Source organism: Hyaena hyaena, unplaced genomic scaffold (genome assembly GCF_003009895.1).
Source record: "Hyaena hyaena isolate Hyena2069 unplaced genomic scaffold, ASM300989v1 scaffold_555, whole genome shotgun sequence".
NCBI lineage: Eukaryota > Metazoa > Chordata > Mammalia > Carnivora > Hyaenidae > Hyaena > Hyaena hyaena.
This window is the reverse complement of record NW_024081186.1, coordinates 871,359-878,851: the sequence shown is the minus strand read 5'-3', so window position 1 is coordinate 878,851 and position 7,493 is coordinate 871,359. Positions and strand designations below refer to the sequence as shown.

Below are 7,493 nucleotides of genomic sequence, written 5' to 3'. Positions count from 1 at the left end.
TCTCTATGAATTTGCCTATTCTGGATCTTCCTATAAATGCAGTCTTTTGTGTCTGGCTTTTTTCACTGAGTATAATGTATTCGAGGTTCATCCAGGTCGTAGCATGTGTACCTCATGCCTTTTAATAGCTCAATAATACTCTACTATATGGATATACCACATTTTGTTTCTCCATTCATTAGTTTCATGGCCATTTGAGTTGTTTGCAATTTGGGACTATTATGAACAATGAGATTAGGAACTTTCATGTACAACTTTTTGTGTGTTTTATATCTCTTGAGTATATATCTAGTATATACCTGGAATTGCTGGTCATATGGTACTACTGTGTTTAACATATTGAAGAACTGCCAAACTAGCAATGTATAAGGGTTCCAGTTTCTCCAAATCCTCACCAACAATTGTCATTTTCTGCCTTTTTGACTGTAGCCATTCTAGTGCGTGTGAAGTGGTATTACACTGTAGTTTTGCTTTGCATTTCCCTAATGGTTGTTGAGGTTGAGCATCTTCTTAGGCATTTATTGGTCAGTTCTATATCCTCTTTGGAGAAAAGCCTATTCAGATCCTTTGCCCAGTATTTAATTGAGTTGCCTTTTCACTATTGACTTATAAGGCTTCTTTATGTATTCTGGATAAAAGTCAGGTACATGATTTGCAAATAGTTTCTTCTTTTAAGGGGAGGGTTCCATAAGGTTGTCTTTTCACTATCTTGATAGAATCTTTTGAGGCACAAAAGTTTTTCATTTTGATGATGTCTAATTTGTTGATTTTTATTTGGTTGCTTGTACTTTTCATGTCATATTTAAGAATGCATTACCTAACCCAATGTCAATAAACTTACTCATAAGTTTTCTTGTAAGGTTTTTATACTTTTACCACTTACATTTAGGTATATGATCCATTTTGAGATTATTGTTCTATATGGTATGAAGTAGAGGTTCAAATGAATTGTTTTGCACGCGGGTTTGCAGTTGTGCCAGCAGCACATATTGAAAAGACTATCCTTTCCCAATTTGACTGTCTTGTCACTCTTGTTGAAAATCAACTGACCATAAATGCATTTATTTCTAGACTCTCAATTCTATTCCATTAATCTTCATTTCTATCCTTATGTCTGCATCACACTGTCTTCTTAAAAAATATCAATGTGGATGGAACTGGAGGGTATTATGAGTGAAATAAGTCAGAGAAAGACAGATATCATATGTTTTCACACTTATGTCGAACTTGAGAAACTTAACAGAAGACCATCGGGGAAGGGAAGGGAAAAAATAGTTACAGAGAGGGAGGGAGGCAAACCATAAGAGACTCTTAAATACAGAGAACAAGCTGAGGGTTGATGGAGGGGTGGGGAAGAGGGGAAAATCGGTGATGGGCATTGAGGAGGGCACTTGTTGGGATGAGCACTGGGTGTTGTATGTAAAGGACAAATCACGGGAATCTACCCAAAACCAAGAGCATACTGTACACACTGTATATTAGCCAATTTGACAATAAATTATATTAAAAAATAAAAAATATATGTAAAAAATTAAAAAAATATTCATTTATTTATTTTTGAGAAAGAGGTAGCATGTGAGCATGAACATGTGAGGGGAAAAGAGAGAGGGAGAGAGAGAATCCCAAGCAGGGTCTGCACTGTCAGTGCAGAGCCTGCCATGGGGCTCAAACTCATGGAACAGTGAGATCATGACCAGAGCTGAAATCAATTTTATTCCTAGTTTATTCCTAGTTTGTTGTTTGTTGTTGTTTGTTGTTTGTTGCTGATGAGGTGTTAAATTTTGTCAAATGCTTTTTCTGTGTCTATCAAGATTACTATGTGGTTTTTCACTTTATTTTATTGATATGGCATATTACATTCATTGATCTTCATATGTTGAACCAACCTTGCATTCTTGAGGTAAGTCCCATTTAGTGATGGTATATAATCCTTTTTATATATTGCTGGATATGGTACTTTGATGAGGATTTTTGTGCCTATGTTCATAATGGATATTGGTCTGTAGTCTTCTTTATTGTGATGTTTATGTCTTTTTTTAATCATGAAAAAATTCAGATTTAGCCAGCTGATCTCAGGTTAGATGATCCAATTTGGTTGGCAACGGCCAAAGCATCATAGTCAAGAGCCAGTCGAACCTATGCCTTCTTTTCTCCAACAGTCCTGATCAAGGTGTTGACCTTAGCCACATCAATGCCATAGAGCTTCATAGCCTATTTGATCTGGTGCTTGTTGGTCTTGACATCCACAATGAACATAAGTGTGTTGTTGTCTTCCATTTTCTTCATGGCTGACTCAGTAGTCAGGAAGAACTTGATGATGGCATAGTGGTCAAGCTGGTCTCTCCTGGGGGTGGTCTTTCAAGGATATTTGGGCTGCCTTCAGGGACACAGTGTCTTTGGTCATCAGAAGGTAAGTGACATTTGGGTATTTTTTTTTTTTTTGTATGTGACTGTGGACACCTTTCAGGATCACTTTCTTGGCCTTCTAAACCTTTGCTTTGGCTTCAGCTATGGGAGGGACGGTGGCTTCCTTCTTCACCTTTGGTACCATCTTCATGAAAGGGCTATGTCTGGTTTTGATGTCAGAGTAACAAAGGCCTCATAGGATGAGTTGAGAAGAGTTCCTTATTCGTCTTTTGTCTGAAAGAGATTGTGAAACTCAATGAAGCTATCTGGACCTGGGCCTTTGTTTGGGGATAGTTTTTAATTTACTAATTGAACTTCTGCTTTTTAAAGGTCTATTTGGATTTGTATTTCTTCTTGAGTTTCAGTAATTTGTACCTTTCTAGGAACTTATCCCTTTCATCTAAGTTATCTAAGTTATTGACATATAATTGTTCATAGTATTCTTTTCATTTCTGTATCCTTTTTTAAATTTCTATAAGGTTGATAGTAATGTTCCTTCTTTCATTTCTGATTTTAATAATTTGGGTCTTCTCTCTTTTTTGCTTGGTCAATATAGTTAAAAATTTGTCAGTTCTGTTGACCTGTTCAAAGAACTAGCCTTTAGTGTCACTGATCTCTATTTTTCAGTTTTCTATTTTATTCATTTCTGGTCTAATCTGTATTGTTTCCTCCCTTCTGCTTGCTTTAGGTTTAGTTTGCTCTTTCTCTTCTTGTTTCTTAAGTTGTAAGATTAGGTTATTCGTTTGAGATCTGTCTTCTTTTAATATAGGTCTTCACAGCTATATATTTTCATCTGAACACTGTTTTAGCTGTACTTTTAAGTTTGCTATGTTGTGTTTATATTTTCATTCATCTCAAAGTATTTTACACTTTTCCTTGTGATTTCTTCCTTGACCTATGGTAATGAAGGAGTGTGTTGTTTAATTTGTACTTTTTTAATATAATTTTGATTTTTGAACCATGCAAATATCTGACATATCCAAAAGGTAGAGTCAAAAGAGATTTAGGAAAAGCAAATCTTAAGTTGAACGCATACAAAAACAAATGATCCTAATTGTATCAGGTTGATAACTTAATCACAGAAGACAGAATTCAAGTAGATTTTGACTCTGACCGATTTCAGTTGGATATATCCTAAGGATATAAAAATCAGGTGTTTATATAATTGTGGTTTGTTCTCATATTTTTATTTTTTAATAATTTTTTAAATGTTTATTTTTGAGAGAGAGCAAGTGAGGGAGGGGCAGAGAGAGAGGGAGACAGAGGATCCAAAGCAGTCTCCATGCTGAGAGTAGAGAGCACGATGTGGGGCTGGAATTCACAAATCGTGAGATCTGACCTGAGCTGAAGTCAGATATTTAACCAACTGAGCCACCCAGGTGCCCCTCCTATACTTTTAATTTTGTTTCATATATTTATCTGTGCTGTCCCCAACCATTCTGTCTTATAGCTGTATAGTGGGTCTTGATATCTGGTTCTGTAAGTTCCTCTAGCTTTATTCTTTAAGGTTGCTTTGGACTTTTGCATTTCCATATAAATTTAAATATCAGCCTGTCAGTTTTCATAACAAGCTTGCTGCAGTTATTTAAATTTTTTTTTAGTTTATTTATTTATTTTGAGAGAGAGAGAAAGAGAGAGTAGGAATGTGAGCAGAGGTGAGGCCGAGAGAGAGGGAGAGAAAAAAATCCCAAGCAGGCTCTGCACTGTCGGCACAGAGCCCAACGTGGGGCTTGAGTCCACAAATCGTGAGATCATGACCTGAGCCAAAACCAAGAGTCAGTTGCCTAACTGAGCCATCTAGGCACCCCAAACTGGCTGCAGTTTTTATTGGGATTTCATTGACTCTATAAATCAAGGAGGAATTGACATATTAACAGTGTTTCCCATGGGAGCCCAATGTGCAATGGCTGTAAACAGTAGCCTCCTTGGTAGTGTATGCAGCCTGTTGATTGTATGGGTTGTCCTAAGAGACCTTGGAGACAGCCTTTTCCAGTGGACGTTGATGTCTGACCTCACGCTACCTCCAGTTTAGGCTCCAGACAGGTATGAGGTGTGCCTTTGGAAAGCCCCGGGCCACAGTGGCCAGGGTCCACATTGGTGAAGTCATCATGTCCATCTGCACCAAGCTGCAGAACAAGAGCATGTGATTGAGGCCCTATACAGGGCCAAGTTCATGTTCCCCGGGTGCCAGAAGATCCACATTTCCAAGAAATGGGGCTTTACTAAGTTTAATGTAGATTAATTTGAAGACATGGTGGCTGAAAAGTATCTTATCCAAGATGGCTTTGGGGTCAAATACATCCCTAATTGTGGCCCTTGGGCTCTACACTCATGAGAACCTCGATACTGCCCCCCTCCCTATTCATGCCCACCAAAAAATCCTACTTCCTGTCAAAATAAAGTGTTAATAATACTGAGACTCTAACCTATGAACATAGTATATTTCTACATTTACATAGGTTTTATTTAATTTGTCTCAACAATATTTCCTAGTTTTCAGAGTAAAGATCTTACAGATCTTTTGTTAAATTTATTCTTAGACCTGCCTCCTTAGCGCAGTAGGCAGCGCGTCAGTCTCATAAATTTATTCTTAGGTATTTGATGGTTTTTTGGTGGTATTATAAATTAAACTTTTTTTTTAACTTATTTATCCTAATCTAAATAAATTAAATTGATTTTTACATTGTGACTTTATATCCACATTGTTAAATACACTTATTAATTCACACTGCTTATAGATTCTTTTGGATTTCCTACGTACGCAATCATGTCTCGTGTAAATGATAGTTTTTATTTCTTCACTTCTACCCCTTATGCCTTTTATATGTTTTCATTGCTTGATTAAACTGTCTAGGACCTCCAGGACAGTGTTAAATAAAAGCGTTGCCAGCAGATATCGTGGTCTTATTCTTGATCTCAGGGAAAATTTAAAAAGTAACAATTTAAATAAAATATAAAAGTTTTTTGGTAGTTACTGTTTATTCAGACTAAGAAAGCTGCCTTTTCTTTTTAAAGTCTAGGGGGAGTGCAATTTTATTAAATGCCTTTTCTACATCTTTTGAAATGATCATATAGTTTTCTAGTTTTTTCCTGTTAATATGCTAAATTACACTATTTAATTTTCCCAAAACTCCACATGGTACAGATGTATTATCATTGCTAAATATCACTGGATTAGATTTACACATACATATGATTGTTTACAATTTTCATCTCTTTTTTAAACCACTTTTTTAAGTTATAATTGACATGCTGAAAGCTATACATATGCGATGTATATAACTTGCTGAATGTAGGGATAAGTATATACCCATGAAACCATCACCACCATCAAGACCATAGACATACCCATCACCTTCGAAATTTCCTTACTGCCCCCTTTATTATTATTGTTCTGTGATTTTCTTGTTTTTTTTTTATTATTTAAAATTTTTTTTTAATGTTTTATTTATTTCTAGGAGAGAGAGAGAGAGACAGCGTGAGCAGGGGAGGGTCAGAGAGAGAGGGAGATACAGACTCTGAAACAGGCTCCAGGCTCTGAGCTGGCAGTCAGCACAGAGCCCGACGCGGGGCTCGAACCCACGAACCGCGAGATCATGACCTAAGCGAAAGTCGGACGCTTAACCGACTAAGCCACCCAGGCGCCCCTCTGTGATTTTCATTTCTTGTAATTTCTCCCAAGTTTTGGTTTATGCTGGCTTCATAAAATATGTTGGCAAATATCCCTTTTTTTCTTATCTCTGGAAGTGTTTGTGTAAGATCAATGTTATTTCTTCTTTAAGTGTTTGAAAGAACTTATCAGTGAGGCCCTTTAGGTCTGAGGTTTAACTTTGTTCGGATGTTTTTTTTGGGGGGGAGGATTTAATAAAAAGTTTCATTTCTTACACACATATGGGAGTGTTTCTTCTTGTGTCACTTTCACTGAATTGTGTTTCTCAAGGAATTTGTCTGCTTCTTCTAAGCACTGCTTCTGACCCATTCTCTCACTTTTCTTTTTCTGAGTCTCCCAAGTGCATTTCCTACCATATCTCATATGTCTCATTTCCACCCTTTCTGCTCTCCATTCTTCTTTCTAGGTATTATCTGTTGACCTGTCTTTTAATGCATTAATCATGTTTTTTAGTTTGCACAACCTGCTGTTAAATCCATCTGTTGAGGCCTTAGTTTTAGTTGTTTTATTTTCTGTTGCAGACTTTCCATTTGACTTTTTATTATAGTTTCCAGTTCTCTGGTGAAAATGTCTCTCTTGCCATATATTTTATTGAACGTATTCAGCACAATTATTCCAGAGTCTGTGTCTGATGACTCCAATTTCACCTCTGCTTCTATTTCTATCCTCTCGCTATTGCTCTTGGCCTTGTTTTATTTGTATGACAGTAAATTTTGATTGAGTGTCCAAAATGATGTATGAAAAAATTGTAGAGGCTCCATATCGTGTTATCCTCCTCCACAGAGGATTACCCCTCTCCTCTGGGCAGGTAGCAGAGGTTCAGATCGGCTTATTTCAAGTAGAGACTTTACAGACTAACTCAAGGCTAGTTTGCCATTTTTATATGTCCAGGTTTGCCTCTGGTTCACCCCCACTTCTAGGGTGTAGCCTTCTAGGACTTCCAAATAAAAACCCGGGTTGTTTGCTGCAGTTCTTCCTTCTTGACAGCTCATAACCCCCTCTTTTTCTCTCCCCAGCACTGCGAGCTTGTTATAAAAATGTTCTGGCCTTGCTGCTGCTTTCTGCCTGACTTCTTAGCCTCATTCTCTCTGCACAACTTAAACTGTAAATGACTCTAGAAGAAAACCGGTTCCAAGTGTTACAGTCTATTCTGTGTCCTATCTCTCTAGGATCTTGATCCCTCAACAGTCAGCTGCCTTGGCAACTCCAAACTTTATTGTTAGTCTTCTGAGCCCCATGAGTTAACCCAGAGCTGATCTACTGGCTTCTTTGTTTCATGCTCTACACCAAAAAAGATCCTGAGGGAAAAGTAATGTGTGGAAAGTAAGGCTTATCTTGATGAGCTTCTCTTCTGTCTCGATCTGGTCTCTCAAATCTTGGCTGTCTCAGCAGTCCCTTGATTCCTTTATGAAAGATA

General features: G+C 37.3%; 2 pseudogenes; one reads left to right on the top strand and one right to left on the bottom strand.

Moving 5' to 3' along the window:
- Positions 1-2,058: 2,058 nt before the first annotated feature.
- On the bottom strand, positions 2,059-2,551 carry LOC120247927 (annotated as a pseudogene).
- A 1,717-nt stretch (positions 2,552-4,268) lies between these two features.
- On the top strand, positions 4,269-4,391 carry LOC120247929 (annotated as a pseudogene).
- Positions 4,392-7,493: the final 3,102 nt, after the last annotated feature.